This window comes from Suricata suricatta, chromosome 6 (genome assembly GCF_006229205.1).
Source record: "Suricata suricatta isolate VVHF042 chromosome 6, meerkat_22Aug2017_6uvM2_HiC, whole genome shotgun sequence".
Lineage (NCBI taxonomy): Eukaryota > Metazoa > Chordata > Mammalia > Carnivora > Herpestidae > Suricata > Suricata suricatta.
The window spans coordinates 63,950,915-63,977,516 of record NC_043705.1 but is presented as its reverse complement, the minus strand read 5'-3'; the positions used below and the strand labels follow the sequence as shown (position 1 = coordinate 63,977,516).

At 37.9% G+C, this 26,602-nt stretch overlaps 1 long non-coding RNA gene across 1 annotated transcript in view; it reads right to left on the bottom strand.

Annotated features, from left to right (window-relative positions):
- Nucleotides 1–3,131: 3,131 nt before the first annotated feature.
- The window catches only part of LOC115293694, a 43,201-nt gene continuing 19,730 nt past the window's right edge, over nt 3,132–26,602 (bottom strand). The window contains exons 4-6 of the long non-coding RNA XR_003909561.1: nt 5,727–5,782; nt 4,346–4,452; nt 3,132–3,363 (exon numbers count right to left, since the gene is read on the bottom strand). This is a non-coding gene — a long non-coding RNA (uncharacterized LOC115293694). The remainder of the gene's footprint in view (nt 3,364–4,345; nt 4,453–5,726; nt 5,783–26,602) is intronic.

Here is a 26,602-nt window from a genome sequence, read left to right as displayed (position 1 = left end):
CAAAATCAAGAGTCAGACACTTAACTAACTGAGCCATGCAGGCACCCTGAGATCATTCTTACATTTACCCACTGTCTCCATTCTCACTGCCATGGCCTTTAACACAGATCTCCTTTCTTCTCTTTGGCACCTGTATCTTCTAATACCTGTCTCTTGTTTAATTCTCTCTCATTTGCAAACTGTGACTCAGCTCTGAGCTGGCCATTCATTTCTCCAAGGCCCTCTCTTCTTTCCGAGAGATGCTCTGCAAGAGGCAACTAAAACTCCTGTATCACTTTATATTATTTTTCTCTACAGATATAATTAACATTCATATTCATCTATAAACACCATATTCCTCGCATCAAGCACAGTGTCTTACCGACTTCAAATTGTGCACAAACTTTTATTTTTGAATGAATGAAGGCTCCGATACACTACAAACCTTTCGATACAAATCTCCCAAGCTGAAGACCAGTCTCCTTGTTTTACTTAAAAACGAGTGATAGTAATAGTTATTATTATTATTATTATTATTATTATTTGGAGAACATAGACATTTTCATCATGCTTTTACAAGCATTTCATTTGAAAACTGGGTTTCTGGAAGGTAAGACAAATTGCCTAGGATCACACATCTAGCAATGCTGAAGCTTGAACACAGCTTCACTAGATTCTTTTCATAATCCCAATCAGCTTCAATTGATTGATTAATTAAGTGAGAGTGATTAATTGCAGGCAGCTGGAGCCTGTGTCACTGAGCGTATATTCTTCATTGCAGCTTCATCCAGGGCCATGTTGATATGGTATATTGTCCTCACTGCCTTTAACCAAATAAATATTAGAGATGGTAAATGAAGGAGGAGAGGGACGTGTTGCATGTGTATTGTGTGTGTTTGAAAATTGGGGAGATACAATTTAAGGATATATTTGCTAAGGGCTTCTGGAAAAGGAGGTTCCTTAGTGGCTCCCATGTCTCTGTAAGACATAAACAGGAAAAGAGTTAACCCTGGTTTTGTCCACTACTGGTGGTCATCTTCTGACCAGGAAGAAGGCTGTGGAAGGTGGAGTGGGGAGACAGAAAATAATCAAGTTTTCTTGACAAAATGGAAATACCTACTACACCACCTTCCAGTTGAGAGGCCATTACATTCTTGTTAAGCCAGCTTGAATTGGGTTTTTGGTTACTTGTTACCAAAACTATATGAATTGACATAAGAAAGAGGTAGAAGTGGAGGGCAGTTTATACTTACATATTTCAGACACATGTGTAAAATATATCAATGTGACATTGCCACCGAATGTTATTAAAGTTTAAAAGTGCTAAGGGGCGCCTGGGTTGCTCAGTCAGTTAAGCATCAGACTTAGGCTCAGGTCATGATCTCATGGTTCATGGGTTTGAGCCCTGCATTGGGCTCTGTGGTGACAGCTCAGAGCTGGGAGCCTCCTTCAGATTCTGTTTCTCACTCTTCCTGTTCCTCCCCCACGCACACTCTGTTTCTGTCTCTCTGTCTTAGAAATAAATAAACATTAAAAAATGTTTTTAAAGAAGTGCTTGAGAACATTTTAGATCACACAGATAGGACTTACAAGATGAGGTCTAAACAGCACATGACGGAAATGGCGGATGACTTTACCAAGGCTGAAGGAAGAAACAGAACAGCCCTCCTAATCCTACACAACTCAGTATGTCAGTGGATATCCCATCTGGTTTACAGGTGCCAGAAATAAGCAAACAAAATTTTGGAAAAATTAGACTAGCAGGGAATGTGTAAGTGGAACGTCCTCTGAATGGATCTTCTCTACTCAAGAGGGAAAGGGGATGTTTTCCACCCACGCTGGGCATTCTGTTTCTATTTTCTGGGCTCTGCCCTATCCCAGGCCCCCCTCCCCACTGAAAGGCCATGGAGAAAATAGACCTCACCAAAGCATGAGACAGAATGACCCACAGCGAGGCTCTGGATGTCAGCCAGTTCCCCAGCATTGATGTGGTCCCACTTAACTCCACTGGAGTGGACGCATGTAGAGGTTTTGTGACAGTGAGCTATCGCAGCAGCTGGCATACAAGGAATTGAAGTGGAGTCACTGCAAGTAGGGTGGGCAGTAGAAATGCACCAGAAAACACTGAAGTGTAATTTCAGGCAATGCCACATTGTTTGGGAATTTGGGAAACCACAGGAGTAAACAGGACAAGCTGGCATGCAGCAGGAAAAATAAGGCAGGACTTTTTTTTTTTTTCTGACCCAACAGAGAAACCAGATCAAAGATTTGGAGCAGTTGGCATCAAGTCTGGCTCTACGATACTGATTCATTCCGCTCCCGATTGTTTCTTGTGTGCCTACTATGTGCCACACTCTCTGCCAGAGGAGGATGACAAGGAAGGCGTAATTCCATTGACACACACCAAGCAAAACAAGCAGCAAAAATAAGGCCTCCTTTAGCTCCGTCTCCCCAGGGGTTGCCTCCCACTTCCAGGGGATTTATAAGTGCCAGGATGGGGCGCCTGGGAGGCTCAGTCGGTTAAGCCTCCGGCTTCGGCTCAGGTCAGACCTCACGTTCGTGGGTTTGAGCCCCGCATCTGGCTCTGTGCTGACAGCTAGCTCAGAGCCTGGAGCCTGCTTCCAGTTCTGTGTCTCCTTCTCTCTCTGCCCCTCCCCCTCTCATGCTCTGTCTCTCTTTGTATCAAAATAAATAAAACATTAAAAAAAAAGTTAAAAAAATAAAAAATAAAAATAAATAAATAAAAGCGCCAGGAAGTCTGGAGAGAGACGGAGGTGAGGAATCCAGTCCTCACAGCATCATCCCTGCTACTGGACTCCTTGGGGGAAGCCCCCATCTCTTCTGTGCTGACCTGGGCCATCTTCTTCATTCTTGGAGCAAGACCTCGGCAGTCCCCAGTCTCACAGCTACTGCCCACTCATGGTGCTTCTCTGCTTCTTCACCACCCCAGGCCCTGTCTGTGCCTCTTCCTGGGGGAAACCCCAGCACCACAGCTCTCTTCTTCCCTTTTCAACTCACTTCCCTTTCCTGGACCTGCAAAATCTTATCTTCCCTGGGCTGAGGACAGCACCACAAAAACTGACCCCTTCGCCTTTCAACTCTATTTTCTCAAGTGAAACCTTAATTTTGAGTTACAAAAACAAAACGGTCGATTCCTTTACTGTCACGTGTTTTATTTTTTGTCCCTTTCCCTAAAGTAGCCTAGCTTCCTGAATGTAGAGGAAGGGTAGGGGTTAGAGGAAATCCTAGGAGGACAAAAGCACTGGCTAACATCTTCCAAGATTATCCCACTGCCATGGAGCTATGTTGTTCTTTGAGAAGATGAGACATTTCTCAAGGAAGAAACCATATATGAGCTGGGTCTTGAAAATAGGTAGATATTCACTAGAAGAAGAAAACAGAAAGATAATCAAAGATGTGAGCAAGACTTCCTTGTATTTTTAGATGACAAAATAATACAGAACTTAGGAACAATATGCAGAACCTCACAGAAAACGAAAGCTCAATGTCATTAACAGTATGAAACATCCACTATGGGCAGAGAAACTGACCATATGCTGCTTTATTTTATGCTGTTAAATGTTAATTCAAAATTGACATCCCCTCTCTCACTTTAAAAGTTCAAAAACTAAAAGCTTTATTTAAGAAATATATAACTTGGGTAAGGCCCCCAAACAGAGGTCAGATAAAAAAATCAAGAGGTGTATTTACCTCTTTCTCTGTGACAAGTACCTATTTGACTAGAGACTTCCATTAGAATAAATAAGTAATGGAGTACAGCATTGTGTAAGAAAAGAGATTCCCCCCCACCAAACTGCTACTTCTGAATTAGAAACTTTTAGATGCATGCTACATAACTGATGTGATCAACTATATCATCGAAGGAATATGTAGACACAATAGGCAAGAGCAATTAGTTTTAAACACCCACCAACATAAGGTTTCCCACCAGCAATCTGTATCACAAATTTTACCAATACACATAACCTCCCTTGACTTCAGTGAGAGTTGTGTGGGTGTCTATGCTCTGGAGAAAAGAGTCCCGTGAACACACATCACTCTTCTCAATTTACATTTTCAGCATCCTGAATTTAAGCATCTCGATGAATGGGACAGGGAGTGCTACTGAAGTCTCAATTCTAAATAAATAGTTTAAAATAAAAAGTTGTATAAATATCAGACTGTGCCAACGATGTGGTTTGAGAGGGAGTGCTATAAACACAAAGTAAATTAAATGGGATCTACTTTTGTGGGGTAAAAGGCTACTTAGACTGGTTATTATAGAGAAAATTCTGTTGTGTGGTGCGACAGCACGTACCCATGTGGCTAACCTACAACCGGTAGAAGAAACAAATCCCACCCATACCTAGGAGCGGTGCCACAGCCAGACCACAATTCCTATGAGGGATGAACTTAATTTGCTGAAAATGAAGGCCAGGCTCTGTTGCAGCTCATTAGCTGGTTACAGACACACTGTGAGAGAAGAAAGTGGAATTCAGTCGATGTTCCAACTTCTACATGTGCTGTGAATAAAACAGACTATTGTTTTTTTGATAAAGAAGTATTGTTTTGAATGTGCAGAGTGGCTAAGTAAAGCCAGCAGAATTTTTTGGCCAAATATAGTCTCTTGCTCACTCCTAAAACTCCTAGCTTTCAAATTAAGAGCTGAAGTCATTGAAGAAAAAAAAAAGTTTACATTCCTGCAGCCTGCTGCAGCAAAGCCAAACAAATGTTTGGCTTAAAGCTCACTTACATCTCTTTCATGAGTCTTTTCTTTAACATGGAAGTCTGAAAAATACCATTTCGTTTATCGAGTCATTTAATGCCAAGTGTTGTGTGTGTGTGTGTGTGTGTGTGTGTGAGAGTGTATGTGTGTGAATGTGTGTGTGTGTGTTTATGTGAGGACACGCACACTCAGCAACAGTACTGTAGGGTCAGTGTGGTGGTTTTAAAGTATGGGGTCATACGTGAATTTAGAGAAACCATGGTTTTACAGCTTCTGGCATAATTTAGGTCACAGTCACAAACCCGATTTTTTAAAGCATCATTAACCACTGAATGGACAAGGAATGTGTTATTTTCAAGGAGTTCCTTTGGTGCCAGTTTAGGCAATAAAAACCTAAGGACAGGGGTCAAACTTGGGAGTGTAACCTAGTATGTAGTTACCCTCCTGATGCACTTTTTTACCATAAAAAGTCAACATGCTTTTTGGCCTTCGGTCTCCAAGGCCAAGCTGCCTAACACGGGGTAACATCAGTTTGCTGGAGGCAGGCATCTGGATGGAAAATCTCTGTGCAGTCAGGCAGATTGGAGATGTGGGACTCTGAAGAGCCACTAAGATTATAAAACCGCAGCACTGAACATGCAGCGGCCTAATATTTTTCAGGATCATGGGCTGATTCTCCTTACAATATTCTGCATGGATCAGCCACTTTTTTGAGGCTGAGTTTGAGTTGAGTTTTGTTGAATTTCATAGAAAACAAATTCCCAATCTGAGAGCAGGAAAATGAAGTGGTTTAAAAAAGAGCCTCTTTACAACTAACTGGCAAGGGACAATCAGGACCAGAGCTGAGACAGGGACAGGAGGGAAGCTGGGTGGGCACCGTCCTCAGCCCTCTCGTCCTCGCTGTCCCGGCTCTGCGTGTTGGTGGTGTTCTTCGTTTTCAGGAGGAACTGGTATTAAAGGTACATTTCCCAAGTGCAACTGGTCAGTGTGTCAGAGTTAGGAGAGCAGAGAGTAAGCGTACCTTCATGGTCGAACCACAGTACGATGAAAGCTGAGGGCCTCCTTAGACGTTAAGCACTAAATAAACAGGTACTTTCATTACAGAGGGCAGTTGTTACATGGAAGGAATAAAATGAAGCATTTGCCATAAAACATTATTTACAGATTGAATTTTTTAAATGGAATATAAAAAGAAACAGATTTTTTGCCATGTCCAGAGGGTCTCTAAAATCTCTCATTAGATGTAGTAGCCCCAACTTGAATAGAATTTTACCTGCAAAGATTTACCTGAAGACTTTACATCACCAGTGTACGAGTGATGGTATCACCATAAAAGGAAGAGCTGAAGAAATGTACAGTGCCTTTGAGGAGTATCTTAACATATTACATTCTACCAAAGAATGTTCTTGATTTTTTGTCAACATTTCTAAGAATTAAGTCCAGAGAGGCTATAAGAGAAATAAGATCACCTTTGGAGAGAATGGTTAGAGACTGCCTTCCATTCAAAACATAGTACCCACTCATTAATGAGATGCGCCAGACACACATTTTCCAAACATATATTTGTTGAGTATATAAACCAATGAAATGCTTTCATTTTGACCATTTTTTAAATTTTTATCACTTTTGTTAGTTTCTAAAATGTTTTCTAAATGCCTTTGTTTCTGTAAAAAATGTTTTAGATTGAAAATTAAATTTTTGTCTCATGCCATCATTGCAAATCTCCACTATTATATTATCTATCTGTGTGTCCTGTTTGCCCTTACAGTTGGCTGCTTTCTCCTTCAGTTTCAGGTCCTCAGTTAAGCCTTTTCTACTTCTGTGCCTGTGTCTAACATTATATCACCTTTTTCCTTCCAATCTGTTCTGAGATAGAAAAAGAATTCTAAATTTGCTAATAACTTGTCCTAAATAATAATCAATATGACTCATGATAAAAACCTACTACCTAAATTCCCCAAGATTTTTGCAACTGCATTTTTTATCAAGAGCGAACACTGCCAGGAGTGCCTGGGTAGCCCAGCTGGTTAACTATCTGAATTTTGGTTTCAGCTCAGGTCATGATCTCACAGTTGTGAGTTCAAGCCCCACATGGGTTCAGTGCTGACAGTGCAGAACCTGCTTGGGATTCTCTCCCTCTCTCTCTCAATAAATAAATAAATAAATGTTAAAAAAAAAAAAAGATTTAACATTGCCAAAATATCAGTAGTTAGGCAAGTAAGGCACTGTTGTAATATACAAGTTCTGACCATCTCTAGGCTACCTCAGAAAGTCAAAGAATACATGTACAACAGAGATGTGAGTTGACCACCAAATGAACTTTTTGCTTAATAAGCCTTTACATTGGAGTCTAACTTATATCTCAAGTTTCTCCAATTCCACCTCATATTTGAACACTAGATTACAGTTTACAAATCATTTCCACATAGTATACTATTACATCTCACCTTCATTACATGTGTATGTTTGGCTTTTTCAGGTAACAAGGAATAGAAACATATTCACAACCTCACTTCAGCACAGAAGCACATTCCTGCCTTTGCTGGAGCTACACCATTATTCTCACATATTTTCTTATTTTACTTAATTGTTGGTAATATTTAAAACAACCTAATAAAACATTTAAAAAAATATTTTCAGTGTTGGGGCGCTTGGGTGGCTCTGTCAATTGAGCATCTAACTCTTGATTTTAGTTCCCGTCATGATCCCGGGTTTGTAGGACTGAGCCTCACCTCAGGCTCCATGCTGGGCATGAGCCTGCTGAGGATTCTCTGTCTTTCTCCCCCTTTGTCCCTCCCCAGATCGTGCACACTCTCTCTTTCTAAGAGAATTATTTTTCAGTGTTCAAAAAGTTTTAATTTAGGGTCACCTGGTGGCTCAATCATTTAAGTATCCAACTCTTGATTTTGGCTCAAGTCATGATCTCCTGGTCCACGAGTTTGAGCCCCACATTGGGCTCTGTGCTGACACCACAGAGCCTGCTGAGAATCTTTCTCTGCCCCTCTCATGATTGTACTCTCTCTGTCTCTCTCTCTCTCAAAATAAAAATAAATTTAAAAATTATTTTTAAAATATTTCAATTTAATAAAAATATTAAATATTAACTATTTGAAAACTCTAAAACACTAAAATTATTTTCATTATGGCATGATTAAATGTTGTATACTTTAAATAGCCAAACATAAAGACACTACTTACACTCACTCTTCCTCCACACATACAAAACAGATGCACAGACACATGATTCACTAGTAAAAAAAAAAAAAAAATCCTGAGCCTTTTGATGTGAAACATTTCTGGAAAAACACGAATAACTCTATCAATTCTGAGTTCCCTCAGATAGTTGGTATCCAATTAAAGATACAGACTTGAGATGTTACTGCTTTTATTTGGCCTTAAGAAAAAGGAATCATTTAGTTGTTGCTACTCAATTCTTTGAATGTCAGGGTTTTCTGTCTGCTTATTGTCCTGACTGCAAAATGAGCATTCTCTTATATGAAGTGCTTTCTCTTAAGAGAGACTACTATTCATAGAAGATAGACCCTAAAAAATTCTCTGCCAGAATACAGAAATTAGTCAGGGAAATAGAAGTCAGCCAAAAAGCAATAGCACCACAGTCTCTACAAGGTGACAAGGGAATGTATAGCCATCGCTTTTCCAGCTTTCCTGACCAAGTCTACTTCTGTAAAGCTTCAGTCTTGGTATCTTGAGAAAAGGACCTAAAAGGAAGTGTGATGGAAATTTCCAAAATACAGAGAGTCTGTTTGGATAAAAACACTGAAGACAGACTTCTATATTTAATTATGGGGCCTGGGTTGCCTGTCTTCTGTGATCACTGGCTCTGTGTGGCACACTTTGGTGAGTTTATGATGGTGTAAGCCTCCGATGAATGAAGCACTCCTTCCCTTCACTGCTGTTTATTCTTAGCTTATGCACACAAAGAGCAAAGAAAGTTGTCAACAACACATCCAGTTTATACACTGAGCACTGTTAAGAGCCAGATGACTCAAGTGAACCAAGAAGCTCTTGTGTCCTGGACATCCTTCATTCATTCATTCACACACACAAATATTTACTCTGCACCTACTATGTGCCAGGTACAACAACAGAAGAGGTTAATTGGGGAAAAGTGAGGGACAGGGATATGGCCACGGTACAGAGGGAAGAGAGAAGGGAAAAAATAGTTTGTGTTTATATTAACAAAAAGGGAGATTCTTTTCCTGACATCCTGTAAAATTTTGTGCTTCTCAGTCTAATTTATCTGTCATATAAATTGCATGTTCATTTCTAATTTGAACCCTAAGATTCTGGAAAAAGGGCCCTATGTTGACGAACTCTTTACTATTCCTATCAAAATTATCACAGTGCTTGGAAAATACATCTAAAATAATTCAAGCCAAAAGAATATACAACTTCATGTATTTAAGAACAGAGAATAATGGAGATAATAATTTGTTGCTTTCTATGAAAAAATATAAATTTCATAATTATAAATGCCATTGATGTGTCCATTTTGTACTAATAAAATAAAAATATTAAAGAGAAAACTCTCACCGCACCTAAATTCTAAAACCTTTGATACAATCATTTAGGAGAACTAAAGGAGAATGCAAGACAAGGTTTGGTTTAGTTTAGTTTAGTTTAGTTTTTTTTTTTTTTTTACCAGGGGTTTGGAGGCATTGTGCATCACCTTATATCTTTAAAAAAGAAGCCCTGCCTTTAGGGTGGGAAATTAGTTGTTCTGGCCAATGGCAAGCTGTTTAGTATTCTTCTGTGAATTTGGACAACAAAAATAGCACTCATTCAAAAAACGTTTTTAAGTCATGACATCTAGAAGTCACTCCACTTATCACTATGTCAAGAGTATTTTTCTTTAGTCCATTAGAAGCAAGTTTTGCCTTTATGCTCCGTTCGAGGATTCCAAAGGTTCACTCACAATGTCAGACTACAATATAATTCAGCGTAATGTGAACCACTATATGATATTGCCTTTCCTTATTGCCTTTCAGTTACACTGTTCTAAATGCAATAAAGGAGAAGTTGTTCTGAATGGGACAGATAGATAAATGAGTATCATTCCCTGAGTTGAAAAGTCACAGACTATAATACACTAACAGCTTAGTGGTGAATTTCTTATATTGATGGTTGGTTATGCATGTTTGAACATCGGAGGAACCAGAAAAGCATGTAAGGTTGCTTGTTACAAATCATAGTGGTTTTTATTTAGTATGCATTCCACAATGGGCAATAAAGCAGTGCCCCCACCAGCAGCAAATATATCCATGCGTTTTTCTAGAGAGAAAACCCAAGAAGCACTGTGGTCATAGGAAAAGAGAACCCATGGCCATTTGCTCTGCTGAGGAGCCTCTGTGAAAACGAGGTGCCTCTTTTTACACAGTGACTTGACTCTTAGCAACAGGTCAGAGCTAGAGAAGCAAGCTATGCCCAAGATATTCTGGGGGCTGTAAACACAGGAATGCTCTGAGAGGTGCCAGCGGGGCCCCAAATGCTCCTGAGCAGTTTACATACAACTTTGGCACAGTACAGACTTGTCTCTGCATTCACTGGCCTGAGGTGAGCTTATTGACAAGAAGGCAGGAGCACAAGATGAAGCTTAATTTTCTATGCCTTCCATACCACAGCACTGATCTCTGTAGGTGATGTCAGGAGCATTCCAAACATGAAAGTCAGTTTTAAAATGCTGAGCATATATAATCATTATTTTATATATGGTCATCTGTTTATTTGAAGATGAAAAAAAAGGACTTCCAGACAATTCTGGCCTATAAATACCACCAACCCCAGTCATTATTTTAAGTGTTTCCTTTACCCGCTAAAAAAGAAAGAAAGAAAGAAAGAAAACGTTTTAAAAAAACACTCAAAAGTAACATTTCTAGGGTAATTATACGCATATTTTGAAGTAACTTATCTTAAGAATATGAATGATCCTGTGCAGCTTACATCTTGGGTCATTTCATGCAGAATTCCCACTAACAATCCGTTTGCCTGATACTTAAAATAAACCCAACTATTCCTTCTCCCAGAGAGAAAATAACAAAAATCTCAATGGTCGCAGTGAAATTATCCCCTGTGACAGAGTGAGTCATCTAAGCCACTGCAGGCAAAAGCTCCCTTCTTTGAAAACGTGTTCCCTGTCTTCCTTCTAGGGAACCTACACTATTGGCATATGACTGAAAGCATGAAGCTTTACTTCAATTTATGCACCTGACATGGTTTGAAGGAATTTTGCTGCAAGTTAATGTTTTTGTATAAAATTGTATTTTCTTATTGGCTTTCACCATAGAATTAAAGCAGTAGGTCCAAAGGAAAAAGTTTGTACTAAAACATTTTTAATTTCAGGAAAGAGCTCAATATTTGTCTCAACAGGTATTTCTTACGACTTTATTTCATATATAACTATCAATTCTGCACAATATCAGTGCTGATTCTATGTATTTATTCAAAGCACACTTATTAAAAAATGAAATCTCCATCTTACATCATTGACAGTATTTGGTCTTTAAGAAGTCATGCTGACTGTGCCAATTTTATAGTTTAGTAACGCTCATTGAGAAACCATTATGAGGATTTTATTAATCAGAATTCATCAGCCTTACCAGTGATTTTACACACAATATATCCATTTAATAACACCTTTTTTCTCTCTTCCATTCTAGTCCAATTATTAAATATTTAAGGGACACAAGTTGCATGATGTCTAGTTGTGAGGTATCTAAAATCTAAAGGGTTTGTTTCTTAAACTGTATCCTTTTTTATAATGTTTTTATTTCTTTTTAAGAGAGAGGCAGACAGAATGTGAATGGGGGAGGGGCAGAGAGAGAGGGAGACAAGAATCTGAAGCAAGCTCTAGGCTTTGAGCTGTCAGCACAGAGCCTGACATGGGTCTCAAACTCCTGAACCAAAAAATCATGACCTGAGCCAAAATCAGATGCTCAAATGACTAAGCGACCCAGGCACCCCTGTATCCTTTGTATCTAAATTGATAAAAGGGCATAACAATCTTCCTACTATTTATGACACAATGAAATTAACAACTTTCATGAAATCAATCCATTTCTTTCTGGAAATTTTTCAATTTTTTTTCAAAATGTCTTCAATTTAAATATTGTATTTCCATTTTTTAAAAATGTTTATTGGAAGTTGCATAGGCATTACAGAAATTCTGAGTTACTCTAACATGAAAATTATATATATATATATATATATATATTAACAGGGTACTTTAAAATTAAAAATCTCCAATCTGCCTACTTCTAGGCAGTATGTTTTTCTGACACAGGTTTTAAGAAACACGACAAGAAAAATAAGTTGACTCTATAATAAAACCCTCTTAAAGGTGTCAGTGTTTCCTGTTATCTATAAAAATTTAAAAACAGAATAAAGTGAAACGCAAGATAATCTGTGTACAAAGCCATATGCTGAGCCAAATATAATTAAGAGATCTTAAACTTATGTCCCCCTCAAAAAAAAACTTTACTAACTGGTTATTATCCTGATAGGATCAGGTAAGACTGTCCATTAAGAATGTCCATAAACTGACAATCTCAAATAGATAAGCCACCAACCCAGCACCACTACCCAAAAGAGAAGAGAACCAAACATCCTGAGAAATATCCTAAGGAAAAAATACAAAGAAAGAATCAAAGAAGTTAGGGTTGAAAAGAACACTATAGGTCATCAGTGATGAAATCACCTATTTACATGGGAATAAATAATTAGAGAAACCATAACATCTTTATAATTTAAAAAATTAATGAAAGTGCAAGTTCAAATAAAATACCCTGAGAATACAGGTCCTTTAAAATAAAATACAGATAGCTCCAGCATGATTCAGTAAATTAATTATATAACTAGTGTTTAATGATTTTTTAAAACTTAGATAAAATAAATAATAGATTTAGAGCCTTCAGCTATTACTCTCAGAACTCTTTCTGCCTTTTGTTATCTCTTCCAGGTGACACTTCTGTATCCTATTTCCTCAGACTTATCTTCACCCAACTGACCAAAAACTCCAATTAAAGCATTTACTACATCAGTTTGACAGGTTAATCTTAAAATGGATGTTTCCATTTTAGACCACAAGCTCTCAAGAGCCCAAGAAGTGAATAAGAGAATATTAAACAGTTGACAAATGATGAGAATAATGTTTAGTTCATAAAGGGTTTCAAATTTGTCCTCAGGTGGCCATCTAGTCACATGCTGGTGATAATCCTTATGGTGGAAGTTACTGGATCACAGAGATGATATGTGCCACCAAGATGAATGGTAGAGTTTTGTTAAAATCACTCAAAAGGAGCCTGTGTGGCTCAGTTGGTTAAGAATCCGACTTTGGCTCACGTCATGATCTCATGGTCTGTGGGTTTGAGCCCCACGTCGGGCTCTGTGCTGACAGCTCAGAGCCTAGAGCCTGCTTCTGATTCTGTGTCTCCCTCTCTCTCTGCCCCTCCCCTGCTGACTCTCTGTCTCTCAAAATAAAGACATAAAAAATTTTTAAATCACTCAATTATTAAATTGTTCAGTTCACCGAACTGCTAAATAATAATCAATACCACTCAGAGAATGACTCCATTCCTTTTCCAAAACGTTTTCATGATGCAATTTGCTGGGAATGGGGAAATAAATCGGTGGGAAGTGTGCCTTCCTTCATGAACGTACACATCTTACTAATTAAGCCATGTGTTGTAATTCTATCTAAGCAAGCAGGAATGCACATAAAAGCACTTAAATTGTACCATAAGAACTTGATCTAAAACACAAGTGTGTAATAGAACAAGAATGGTAAATTATCACTAAGTGGAAGGTGGTAACAATAGTAGTTCAAAATTCATAGTCAGCAAGACAACACTGTGCAAATTAAAGCCCCAGGCATACTCTTCATTTGGGTGGCACAGCAGAACAGAACCACACATCCATGCTAAAGAATTCTGTCTGTGGAGGTTTGTGACAGCCACCAAGACAAGCAAAGAAACTCACAATATGGCATATTTTAGCAAGTCATTCTTTGGCTAACAGAGATTGTCTCCATTGTAATCCATGGCCTAAAGGACAATGGTGCTATGAAAATTCCATTGTTTCTCTGACAATCTTTATTGCCCCCCTAAGTTTCAAAAGTCATTGTCACTCTGTATTTCACTGGACATTTCCAGTGAGTCAGCTACAGAATCCAGAGTTGCTAATGGTTAACTTCCACAGTCATGTTTTCCAGAATGAACCAATGGAAGGGCATGCTCTGAGACCAGCAGACCCATTGGTCACAGGACAGGTATTGGAGGCACCAAACAGCAGGTCCACTGAGAAGTCAAGTAAAGATGGGACACATCTGGGAGCTCCACAGGGAACTGGTGGGAGCTACAAAGATTCAAAAGCAGAGGATTTTAGATCAGGTGTCTGTCTGTCTGTGTGTGGTTTGGTAGTGAAGTACCCAAATGTTTAATTCATATAATAACCCCATGCTTTAATCTTCATATGTGCTCACCTTTAAAGGCCCACACTATGGTTTTGGGAAATTGGAGAAGGCATATTTAACAGAACAAAAACAGGAAAAGGATTTTGTGAGAAGGGGAGAAATGGATAGGTGTGTGAAAAAGTAGGAAAGGAAGCAAGGAGCCCATAACAAGATTAGCCCTTAATTTGAGGTGAAGCTACATTAGCTAGAACTGTACTTAAATGTTCCACAAACAATTAAACCTTTTTTTCAATCTTCTATTTTTTATATTGCTTTCTCTGACATTTAGAATCAGATGATCACCTGGAATTTCTCATTTCTTTCATCTTCCTGAAACTCAATGTCCTATAATCCCAAATTTGAGTAATTTGTCCCTTCTAATCTCCTAAAGTTGTGGAACAAACAACTTTATTAGAACAATAAAACGAGTAGGCTCTGTATGAGGAGAAGTATTAGGGCTCTTCTACCATTATGGATACTTTTTTCCTTTGAATTCCTACCCCCTTTTGCTTATCTCTTAATTCCTGCTATGGTCTGAATGTTTGAAATACTGGCCAGATGTTACATAAATCATTAGTATTTCAGATTTTACAGTTAGTTTTCTCTATGAACTCCAGTTCAGAGCTACAATGAATACTTGTAAAAATTTTTAATGTTTATTTTATTTTTGAGAGAAAGATGAAGGAGGGGGGAGTGGAGGGGCAGAAAGAGAGGGAGACACAGAATCTGAAGCAGGCTCCAGGCTCTGAGCTGTACGCACAGAGCCCAACACGGGCCTCAAACTCACAAACAGGAGATCATGACCTGAGTGGAAGTCAGATTCTCAATGGACTGAGCCACCTAGGTGCCCCTACAATGAATACTTTTAAATAAAAATGGTGGGCAGGTGTTTCTGCTACTTCTTTAAGAGTTGTCGTGTATCCGAATTAGTTCTTCTATATGAAGTGTTATGTTAAAAGCAATGATGCTGGCTCCACAAAATGAACTGCACAGGAAAATAAGCACATTATTTAAGGTAAATGAACCTTGTTAGGGCTCTTGAATGTCAATGATTTGAATGGAGAGTGTTTTTGTTTGTAGATAGATTTCCCAACACGTCTGTTATGAGAGATTCTGATGACAGGTGAGCTCTCACTAATGATCAGAGGCTGGAGCGCAGATGTTATACAAAGCTACATCTCCATTAACAAATATTTATATGGCACTTATCATTGGCCCGGTACTATGCAAGACTCAAAGACTATGAAAATAAATATGCTATCCCTATGTCAAAAGGCTCATAGTCTAGCTTGGGAGATAAACATATCTTCAAGTACTGTACAGTATGATACAGCATGAATAAATGCCAAAAACAGGGATAAAGCAGAAGGATATCCTGACCAAAGAGATGTCATTTGAACCCTATCTTGAAAGAGTGGATACATGTCCCAAAGGTGGATAAAACTGAAAAGCTTTTGGGTCAGAAGACATTCTGGTGATGGTCAAAACATGGTCAATATTCAATAATTCATAGCTTAGTGTAGCTGTGAAGATGTAGTGCAGATAAAGCATGGAATATTTCTGTGCCACACTGAGAAATTTAGACTTTATCATGTAGGTGATAGCTGGCCATGGTAGCTTCTTAATCATGTTTGATTATCCATCAAAACAACAAAACATGCAGCTTACTCTACCCTCCCTCTCTTTATAGGTGTTTGCACATCCCCACCTTACAGAAATATAGTGAGGATAGCGTGGCCCTGGGCCTCTTGTGGAAGGCTCAGGCCTCTCCAGTCCTAGGGCAGCCATTAAACCTTATTTCACTCCTAAACCCTGGCTAACCTTTTGCAGCATACCCAAATGACACAGAATCTAACCTACCAGTAAAATATCACTGAACACTGGAAATATTCAGCAAAAGGGATTTCATCTTGCAATACAGAAAAACATAATAAAACTTTCATGTAAGTATTTATAACATGATTGAGAACATCACTTTTGTCTCATGAAATTCTCAGTATCATGATAAAGTTCAAAAGCAAATGAAAAACAGTCACATCCTCCTTCATCTCCCAGTAAAATCCAGTCACCTTGCAAATTAGAGTTTTATGGTCTGGAGGAGTGATAGGGTAACGGGAAGTGCGATTGTTTGGGCTACTTACATGATGTATTTCTGATATCTCACAGAGGTCCGTGAAGAATAACTTATCTTCACTCCTCTCCTGACAGCTCCTGGGTCAGAAGGTGGCTCAAAATGGGTACTAAAGAACGTGATTACAAGTATTTACTGAGAAAAAGGAACTTCTTTTCACTTTGTACATACAAACAATGGTTTTATTTTTGTCACACTTTACTTTTGTCTATAAATGACAGAAGTATAAATGGATTGGACCAAAGCCTTTGGGAAGATATTGCAGCAAAAAGATCTGATTTCCAGACAAATTATGCATTTCTCAAATTAAAAATAAAATCAGGGGCACCTAGGTGGCTCAGTCGGTTAAGCATCCGGCTTCAGTTCAGGTCATGATCTCACGGTTCGTGGGTTTGAGCCCTGCGTCAGGCTCTGTGCTGACAGCTAGCTCAGAGCCTGGAGCCTGCCCCAGATTCTGTATCTCTCTCTCTCTCTCTGACCCTCCCCTGCTTGCACTGTCTCTGTCTCTCAAAAATAAATAAAAAAATAAAATCAAAATTAAAGAAGAGGCTAAGACCAGAACTTCAAAAAAAAAATCATGACATTGTTATCTTATTTCCAGTCCAAATGCTGTTATTCTTGTATAAAAAGTCATTATCAACTAATGAAAATATATAAAATTAAAATTTGTGAAAATGGAACTCAACAGAAAAAAAAAGAGCAAGTCCATGTTTTTCCTGCCTGCATGCTCTTCTCTATTGATACATGTTTTGCTTCTCTGTATTTATTTCAACTCTTTTTTTATAAAGCACTCATGTTTTTTAATCAGTTGCTTAATCAGAGGACCTAAACACCCTATGGGAAATTTCTTCTCTCTCTTCCCTTGGCTACATGAAAACAAAGATGCTAGCTGGGCAAATCTTTCACAAGAATTTCTGCTACCTAATAAGCTTAACTGAAAATGGAAATAAGACAAGTTATACAATTATATTGGTTTTCACATTATTTTCATTAGCAACTTTTTGTTAACTTTCCAAATTGTGCATTGTTACCTTGACCCATTTTTTAGATGCCTCACTGGATCTGAAAGGCGGTAATTTGGAACTTAAAATCTGAACTTTCAATTGCCATATTTTTAGTACAATCTAACGGTATTCACAGCAAAATGTGGATCTATATTAGAAAATAAAGAGTTGTTTCAAAAGCCACTACCCTTTTTAGTTCAAATCTCTTTTTATCCTTAATTTTTCCTAAAATAATTTCTTGCTAAAATATTTAGCTAATTACTTGCTTGGGCCATTGGATTAATTTTATTTTATTGGTGGGTTTTCAAATTGTGTGCCTTTGCTAGTTTTAAGAATGAAAACATATAAAAATTGTTTGCTAATTTAACCTTACAGATTAAGTGTATACTTTCTTATTATAATTTATAGCACAAAGGTTTCAGACACTATACATGGCATTCTGATTCTACAAGAAATTGTTGAGATTCAGGAATCATGAACCATGCCTACGTTCTTGGAAACTATGTGTCTGCTACGGTGGCTGTTGGCTCCTGTGAATGGAAAAAAGTGCCACAGAGAATTTCAACCAACATGAAGCAACTGTTCCAAAGAATGTGGCTTAAGATTTTCAAAGACAAGTCAGACAGTTAAAGCATGCAGCTGTAGACGAAGGTGACCAAGAATAAGAATAGATGAATCAAATAACAAATGCATTATGAGACAGGTTTGAATTGCCAGGACTAACTTAAGTCTTGTATTTTTACCTGAGAAGCATTCATATTTCAAAAGAAACTGAATTAAAATAGTATAAACATACAAAGAACAAATTTTAAAATTGAGCAGTAGCAAATAAAATGGTTAAGTAAATGATGCCCAAATCAAAGTAATGAGAGGTTATCAAGTTACCTTGACAATGGGAAATACCTAAATCCTATATGTGCTTTTGACGATAGCACATAGGACTAATTTAAATCACACTAAAATTTCATCTAAAATCAACTACAAAATTCTCCCAGAATAAATTAGCTTCCAAAAATCAAACATTTTCAGAGAGCCTATAAAAAAAAAGATAAGTGTGAAGTGTAGGCCTTCTGTGGAATCACCAAAACCTCCTAGCTCTTTATTCTTCCTTCTAAAAAGTTTCTCTGCTGAAATATAATTTAGAGAACATGCAGAAAATAAATGTAAGATGGGCCAAAAAAGTACGAGGGCTAAAGCTCCAATGACAATTTAGAGAATATAAATATTAGACTTCAACTCATCTCTTCTTGGTGAACGCAACTCATTATTTCCTAAGGAAATCAGGCTTGACCAATACCATTGTGAATTACTTGTATAAATTAAATATGTCACTTCTATAGAAAACTTTAGGTCAGCAGCAGATGTTGGTAAATTCCTACAGAAATGCATGCCCAGAGAATGTTTTTTTTTTTAAATGGCAGAAATCTGCTAGCTATTCCTGCCTTATCTGCAACAGCTGAGCAATCTTTCAGTGCCACGCGGAGACGGAAAACTTGGCTCAGATATAGCGTGGACAAGCTTGCCTTAATCACATTGCTCTTTTACATGTGCACAAGGACATCAACATTGACAGTACAGAGTAAAGCAGCCATTTGCTGAAAACAACTGTCAACGTTGTCAAGTTTTTGGAACCTCTTATAATGTGATTTGTATGACAAATCTTGTGGCATTTTGTTTGTCAGCAACAGTAGTGAATTTCCATGTATCTGGGAAGGCAGGGAACTGTTCAGAAGTGGATTGGGTTTCTTTACACAGACTGCGTTAAAGGAAAACAGTTATTAATTTTAAAATGACAGATTTCAAATAGATCTAGAATTTTAAAAGTGGAATTTCATTTAAGATATCACACAAGTATATTTTTCCCCTTCCACACAAACCTTGAAAATTGCAATCATCATTCGATTTTCCTTTGTTGCACTCCAGGTTTTGAAAACTGTTACTGTAAAAATATTAATATTTTCTAAGACTGGAATCTGTAGCAGTAATGACTAGGGTGTGTTCTAAGTGACAGCAGTAGGCTTAGTCCTTTCCTCAGAACTAGGTGTGCACTGCCATATGTCTCATGAAATCGGATATAACAAGTTATAACTAACCTAGCACACACCAGTGTTACTCAACAATGTACCTATTAAGAGATTATTATAGAAATCTTACGGTTCATTAGTTTTTCAACATTTCCTTTATTCCTACTCTGAGCTGTGTTTCCATACAGCTATTCCTTAATATGTTTCACTCATTAGTCCTCAGCCAAGGTCCTCCTCTGCGTGAATGGATCTGCTTGGACTTGCTGTAAGACAGACCATATATCCCTCCCTCTGTCCCCTCCCCACCCCACCCCCCACCCCATGCACCTGAAAAAATGCCCTTGGGTATCTGATACCAGTGTACTTATCTACCAAAAAAAAAAAAATATCAGATTCTTCACATATACACTAGTTACGGTTCCTTTAGAAGAGATCTGACAAAGTCTAAGGAAAGAATCTTTTGTGTGATTGCTCTCATGTGGATATGGTTAGATAACACCAAAAAAGATATTCTCTCCCTCTGTTATGATGCTTTGCCATTCTCCCTAAAACATGCTGAACTTGATGTGTACGATCACTCTTACAAACCGTAGGTACTCAATGGTTTGTTTTTTTATTGAGTTGACTTCAACTGAAAGAATAAATAAAATTAAGACACTTTTATCATTGAAGTACAAATCCTTCAAACTCTGGGATATCCAATTCTCTCTCCTGTTTTCCCTCCCTTTGTTTTCTGGAAGAACACCAAAGAAGGTACCTAAAGTATCAATAGAAATACAATGCAAGCCATAAATACAAGCCACATAAGTGACCTTAAATCTTCCAGTGGCCATATTAAAAGGAGAAACAGATTAATTAATTTTAAAAATATATTTTATTTAACCCAACATACCCCTAACGTAATATAAAAGATTCCCTTGTCTTTGTAGCAGGGTTTTGGAATCTAATATGTACTTTGTACTTATAGCATATCTCAAATAGGACTGAGCTCATTTCAGGTGCTCAATTTCCCCATTTGGCTAGTGGTTGCCACACGGGGCGGCACAGTTCTAGAGATCTCAGTGCCAGGAATGCTTTGTCCACTTGCGCGTATGACTCCAGGTAAGTCCCTTTTCTATTGAGTTTTGTTTTCCCCATCTATTGAAAACACTTTAATATCTCCTGTCCTATTTTATCTGCAGGCAGTTTGTAATGAACATAGGGAAAAATACAATCAAAGGGAGTTTGGAAACTAGGAAGTTTTCTGCAGTTTTAATTTTTTATTGCTATTTCCTCTTTCACTCCCCAGAATTCTCTCACTTTCCCTTTTTTTAAAACTGGCTGCTAGTTAAAATTATATATGGGAAGGCTTGATGTGTTTTATGGTTTAAAAAACTACTGTCAAATGCTTAAAGTACCAGCCTTTTTCTCTCAATAGCAGTTTGCCTTCATGAAATCCCACACTCCAGATAATATCAATCGCTTGCCTTTTCTGTGATGGACACTATTTCTGAAAGATACTCACATTCCATAATTTTGGTGCCTTCTTCCATCATCTAGTTGGGCTTTGATACTTCTAGACTAGCGCTTTGCTGAATGTCAAAGACAATGTAGAGATAAAAAGGCAGAAGCTCTGTTCCTGGAATTATTTTAAACACCCAGCATATTCTCTATTTATAAAAACACTTAAAATTGAAAATTATGTATATGGTTAAACTTTCAATCACTATATTTTCACTACAACCTAAAGGTATTCCCAGGAAAATGTGGATCCAGATTAGGAAATGAAGAATTTTTTGAAAGCAATCAACCTTTTCTAGTTCAAGCCTCTTTTCATCCTTAAGTTTCCCCGGAAGAATTTTTTAGCTAACATGTTTAGCTAATTACTTGCTCATGGGTAGGAAGTGCCTGGGTAAGAAAGCTTTTGTTCCATTTCTTTAAATTCTGAAAACCTCCTCTGCCATACCATGAATCCCACTGGCTTTTCTCCTCCAGATTATTTCATGTTTTTATCATTCTCTCCCTCCGTCCCTCTCTCTCTCTCTGTCTCTCAGTCTCTGTCTCTGTGTCTTTCTCTCCTTCTCCCTCCCTCCTGCCTTCGCTCTCTCTCTCTCTCTCTCTCTCTCTCTCTCGCTCTCTCGCTCTCTCGCTCTCTCTCTCTCCCTTCCCCTTGCCCTCTCAATCTCCTCACTAAATATATTTTCGGACTAAAGCTAAACTATAACCATACCCCCTTCCTTTCTCTGGGGCAGCTTGTATTTAGTATCTGACAGGCTGTAAACTGATGGTAGCAAAAGAACTTTGAATTTTTTGTTTATCAACAACCAGTATCCTATAGCCTATAAATATGTAATTGAAAACAAATTACACATTTAGTACATAAAATATATTGATTGTTAAAACATCATATAAATGAATCTAGCAGAATCTAGGAGTATGACTGGCTACCCAACTCATCTACTCTCCCAGTGAAACAGAAATCTATGTGAACAGTGATCTAAATGTTGTGGGGTTTTTTAAATGCTTTTGAATACGCTCTTAATCACCATTTCCAGTGATGTGTCTACATACCAGCTGCAGCCCTGCTGATTAGAGCATCAATTCCAATTGATTTTCTAACACATACTTGCAATGCCTATTGTATCTCATTGCACACTGTACACTATTGGTATTTAGCCAAAGTTAAGAGGGGAAAAAAAGATTTTGTGTGCCGAATGCATGGGCCCCAGGGAATTTTGTAATTCTCAGGAGAACAGAAGAATCAGGTATTCAATGTCACACTAAATGGTTTCTTCCCGTTAATGTGTTTGGTATCCACAGGCTCAAATAATTCTCTTGTCCAGAGCCAGGGTTACTCAGCTGTATAATAACCCCTAAAGTCTCTCCTTCGAAAAGGACTCAGGATTCATGACTTTAATTTTACCACCGATAATATGAAAAGTATACTCCATATAGTACTGAGCAAGCATTCACTCTCAGCTTCCTTCCACTATAATGAAATTCTAATTGTTTCTAAAGTTTAGGAAGGATAAAATGGTTAATCTCCATGATGACAAAAGGAAGCCAGGAAAATAAAGTGACACACTTGAATGAACTGTGAGGAAATAAAGTGCACAACATGCGATAATGCCATGACTCTGTGTTATTGCGCATTTCTGGGCTGAAAAGATATGGTTTGATGGGTAATTTGTCATGCTGTGCAATAGAGAACAACAGTAAAGAGACTTCAGACAGAAGAAAATTACACAAATAGTAGGGTGGAAAGGTATAATTGAAGATGGCAAAAGATTGAAAGAAAGACATTTAAAATTACTGTACTGACCTACTAAATGCACTTGGGCGTGGAATCCTGGCCTCGCAAGAGGAGGCATTAAATGACTCCGGGCTGTGACACGACTGCGGAGCAATGCCAATCTCCTGAGCTCTCTGAGAAGAACAGCACAATACACAGCCCACCGAAAAGCCTCGACCTGCTTTCTTTCCCAGGGGAGCCTGCGCTTCTGGTGAACTTGGGAAAAGTTTTCTAAAGAAGTTTTGTTTTGTTTTGTTTTTAAATGATGAGTAGATTCAATTTAGTGTTTGAGAGGCTTAACTCCTCGGTTTTCTGAAGTCAGTAAAACTGCAAAACCAGTATAGTGTCTTGTTCATGAATTCATGCAAAAGCATTTTGCTTCTCACATCTGGTTGAGTTCCTTCCAGACCAAAGATTCCCAGAGAAGGGTACACTGCGGGAAGCACATCCCTAAGTGGGAGGGGGAGGAGACGCAAGGAGGAGCCCCGCCCCTTCGGCAGGCTCATGAATCACGCACAACTCGGGGCAAGTCCCTTAACTTCATCGAGCCCAAGCCTCCTTCCCCGAGAAGAACAAGCATGGACCAGATACCTTCTGAAGACTTCGTCCAGTCCTGTGTTTCTACTCCAAACAGCAGAACCTCCAAAAAGCTTCTCAATAAAGCTGATTTCCTTCTCCTTCCCAGGCTCCTAAAGCAGGATGCCTCAAACAACTGTACTTTGTAATGGCTCAGGTCACACATCCACTTTGTTCCCTTAAATTAGACAAGTATGCCTTCTACTTATCTTGCAAGATGATTACATGGGAAACAAAAATCATAAAGATCTATTTTTTATATAAGACTGCATGATCACAACTTATCTTTAAAAAGTTAATGCCAATAAAAACTTATTGCAGAAATATGACATTTCATTATATAAAGAAAGCACAATCTTGATGATGATACTAGATACTAAATTTTAAATGAAGCAGTAGCATTTTTGTAAAGCTTATTATTACTATTATGTCTACATTGCCCCGAAATTTCTTCCAGGAAGCAAATATCTTAGAGTATAAATCTGTGTGATGTTCCACAAACTGCTCAAAAAATTCTTTCATTGGAAAATGTCCTGAATGTACAGTAGGTAGGGTATAAAATGTATAAATACTATCCATAATTAATGAAACAATGATTTCCATGTTTAAAATAGTTTTTCTAACTTGGAGAATGCTAAAAATAAGCCTAAAACTTAGGCCTTAATCAAATCATTTCATCTAGATGACATCAAAAAGAATACATTAAATTAAGACATTTTAAACTTGGAAGGGTATATAAATTTAAAAGATGTTCAGAAAGACTATGTAAAATGGACTCGTGACACACTCTGGGAAAACATTTAGATCTGCCTTAGAGATCTTTAGAGGCCCACTATACACAGTGATGTGCTGCACAAACACCCTTACATCATGAACAGAATTTTGGACTGGATTTCACTATGAGGCATTGTTATATTTTCTTCTATTCTTCTATTCAGTTTTTTCAAGTGAAACATTTCATATTTTAATATTTGTTATGTTTTATATTTGCCAATTTGAATACTGATGATAATGAGCAACAGGTACTATACATAACTCTACCCAGAAACATCTTTTTCATCAATTCATTTCAATATGAGGCTTAATTTAAACTTTCAGTTGAAAATGCATTGTATTGAAATCTACCAAAATTTTTTCCCAATTCTCAGGGTCTACAATTAGTATACTACACATAACAGAGTGAAGGAAAGGTAATTTCTGACTAATGTCCATAAAAATCATGTAAAAATTATTTAATTAGAAATTTCAAAAAATCATAACAGTAAAAGAAACACCAGAAAGTCCTCTTTTTTGGAGTTTTATACTTATAATGTTAATCTTTTGAAGGATACAGGGAGCAAAGACTCAGTCTTCAAAAAAACAAAGACTCACCCATCCACAAATAAGAGTCTTGATGATTTTTAAGGTCTCTTCCTGCTTTGGGATTATACAGTATATGAAAATACCACCATGCTCAAGAAAATTCTATTCAAAATGGTTAATCATATGAAAGCCAGAAAACTCTTTGAAATCTTCAAGACTCAGTTTTACTGCCTGCATAGTATGACTATAAGAAATTTAGTCAGGACCATGAAAATTATTATCATTTTGATCAATGTAGGAAGGAACAGGTTTAAATGCTGTCATTTAACAAAATAAATAATAAAGTCATTCACTCATTCATGCACTTCATGAATATTTACCAACTTTCTATGAGGTACTGGGCACCATGTTAGGTACCAGGAACAGAGGGGCAGTTAGAGAGATGATGCACCCTGTCCTCAGAGTCTAGGGAAGAAGAGCAGGCAGTTGAATGAGTAACAGTGAAGTGAGTGAAGTTAAGATGGGACAAACACAGGGGAGTATGAGGCCATGGAAGGCTCTGTTAAACCTAGTGTGAAAATAAGGTAAGTTGAGACCTGAAGAATGAGTAAAGGTAGCTGATTTTGTGCAATGTACCTTCTTGCTTCTGTCTTTGTATCCATTTCCCCCATTGCCTACATGTCTTTCTCACCTCCTCATTTCTTCTCATTCTCTTGGATTTAGTTTGGGTAGCATCTCTTCAAGAAATCCTTCTCTGAGAGGTGCATGGGTGACTTAGTTGGTAAGTGTCTGACTCTTGGTTTTGGCTCAGATCATGATCTCATGATTTGTGAGATTAAGGTGACGTAAGCCTGCTTGGGATTCTCTCTCTCCCTCTCTCTTCCCTTTCTCCCTCTAAATAAGTAAATAAATAAATATATATATATATATATATTTTTTTTAACAACAACAACAACAAAGAAACCAAAGAAACCCTTCCCTCAACCCTCCATCTCTACCCATCTAGACAGGATGCCCCACCTCAGTACTCTCACTGAATCCATACATCTCTGCATCCACCAGTCCTCTAATTGCGTATATAATCTTGGTCTCTTAGGCTAATAAAATCCAAGAAGAGGTTTCTTTGAAGCTTCTAAGAAAGCTGTTCTAGCTCTTCTAGAAAGCCTCTGAAAGAGCCCCTTTCACTTGATAGCCATCTTGCTACTCGCTACTGATGAAGCTGACCCACAGAGTAAAGAAAAAGAATGCAAGGAAAACTGGACTGTAATGTTCCTGAATTCCACTCTGCCCCTGGACTTTCAGTGGTGTGAGCCAACAAATTTCCTTAGTACTAAAGCCATTTGGATTTTGGTTTTCCATTACCTACATCCAAAAGCAGAGGTACTAATAAAACATTAAGATGGGAATCATGTCTTTTTCCCTTAGCATTCAATCCACTATTTAGTCCATAGGAGTTGTTCAATAAATGCTTCTTAAATAAATGAAGAAGGTAATTCAAGGAGAATATCTAATAATGAAATAATTAATTTCATGCCTCAATAAAATTGAAAACAAATTCTGTTTTAAAACTATATTTAGAGGGGTGCCTGGGTGGCTCAGTTGGTTAAGCGTCCGGCATCGGCTCAGGTCATGATCGCACGTTCGTGTGTTCGAGCCCCGCGTCAGGCTCTGTGCTGACGGCTCGGAGCCTGGAGCCTGCTTCAGATTCTGTGTCTTCCTCTCTCTCTGCCCCTCCCTGCTCATGCTCTGCCTCTCTCTGTCTCAAAAATAAATAAAACACTAAAAATTTTTTTTTAAATAAATAAATAAATAAAATAAAACTATATTTAGAAAACCTGCCATTTTTAGAGGTTTTCCTATACTGTGAAGAAAGTACATCTTGTCTGCTATTCTAAGCCTCTCCACTCAGGGCCTTTCATCTCATCCCTCCCCTCTCCTTCATGCCTGCAAGGCAGTTCCTTTTACTCCCTAATTACCCGGTGTCCTCAAATTTCTCTACACCCTACCCCCTGACTTTTGAATCCTACTATCCAGAAAGGGCTGGTAAGCTCACTCACACTGAGTTGCATGGGTCTAATTTAAACAAAGCATTACCATCTCTAGAAATATTTGCAAAATCCAAA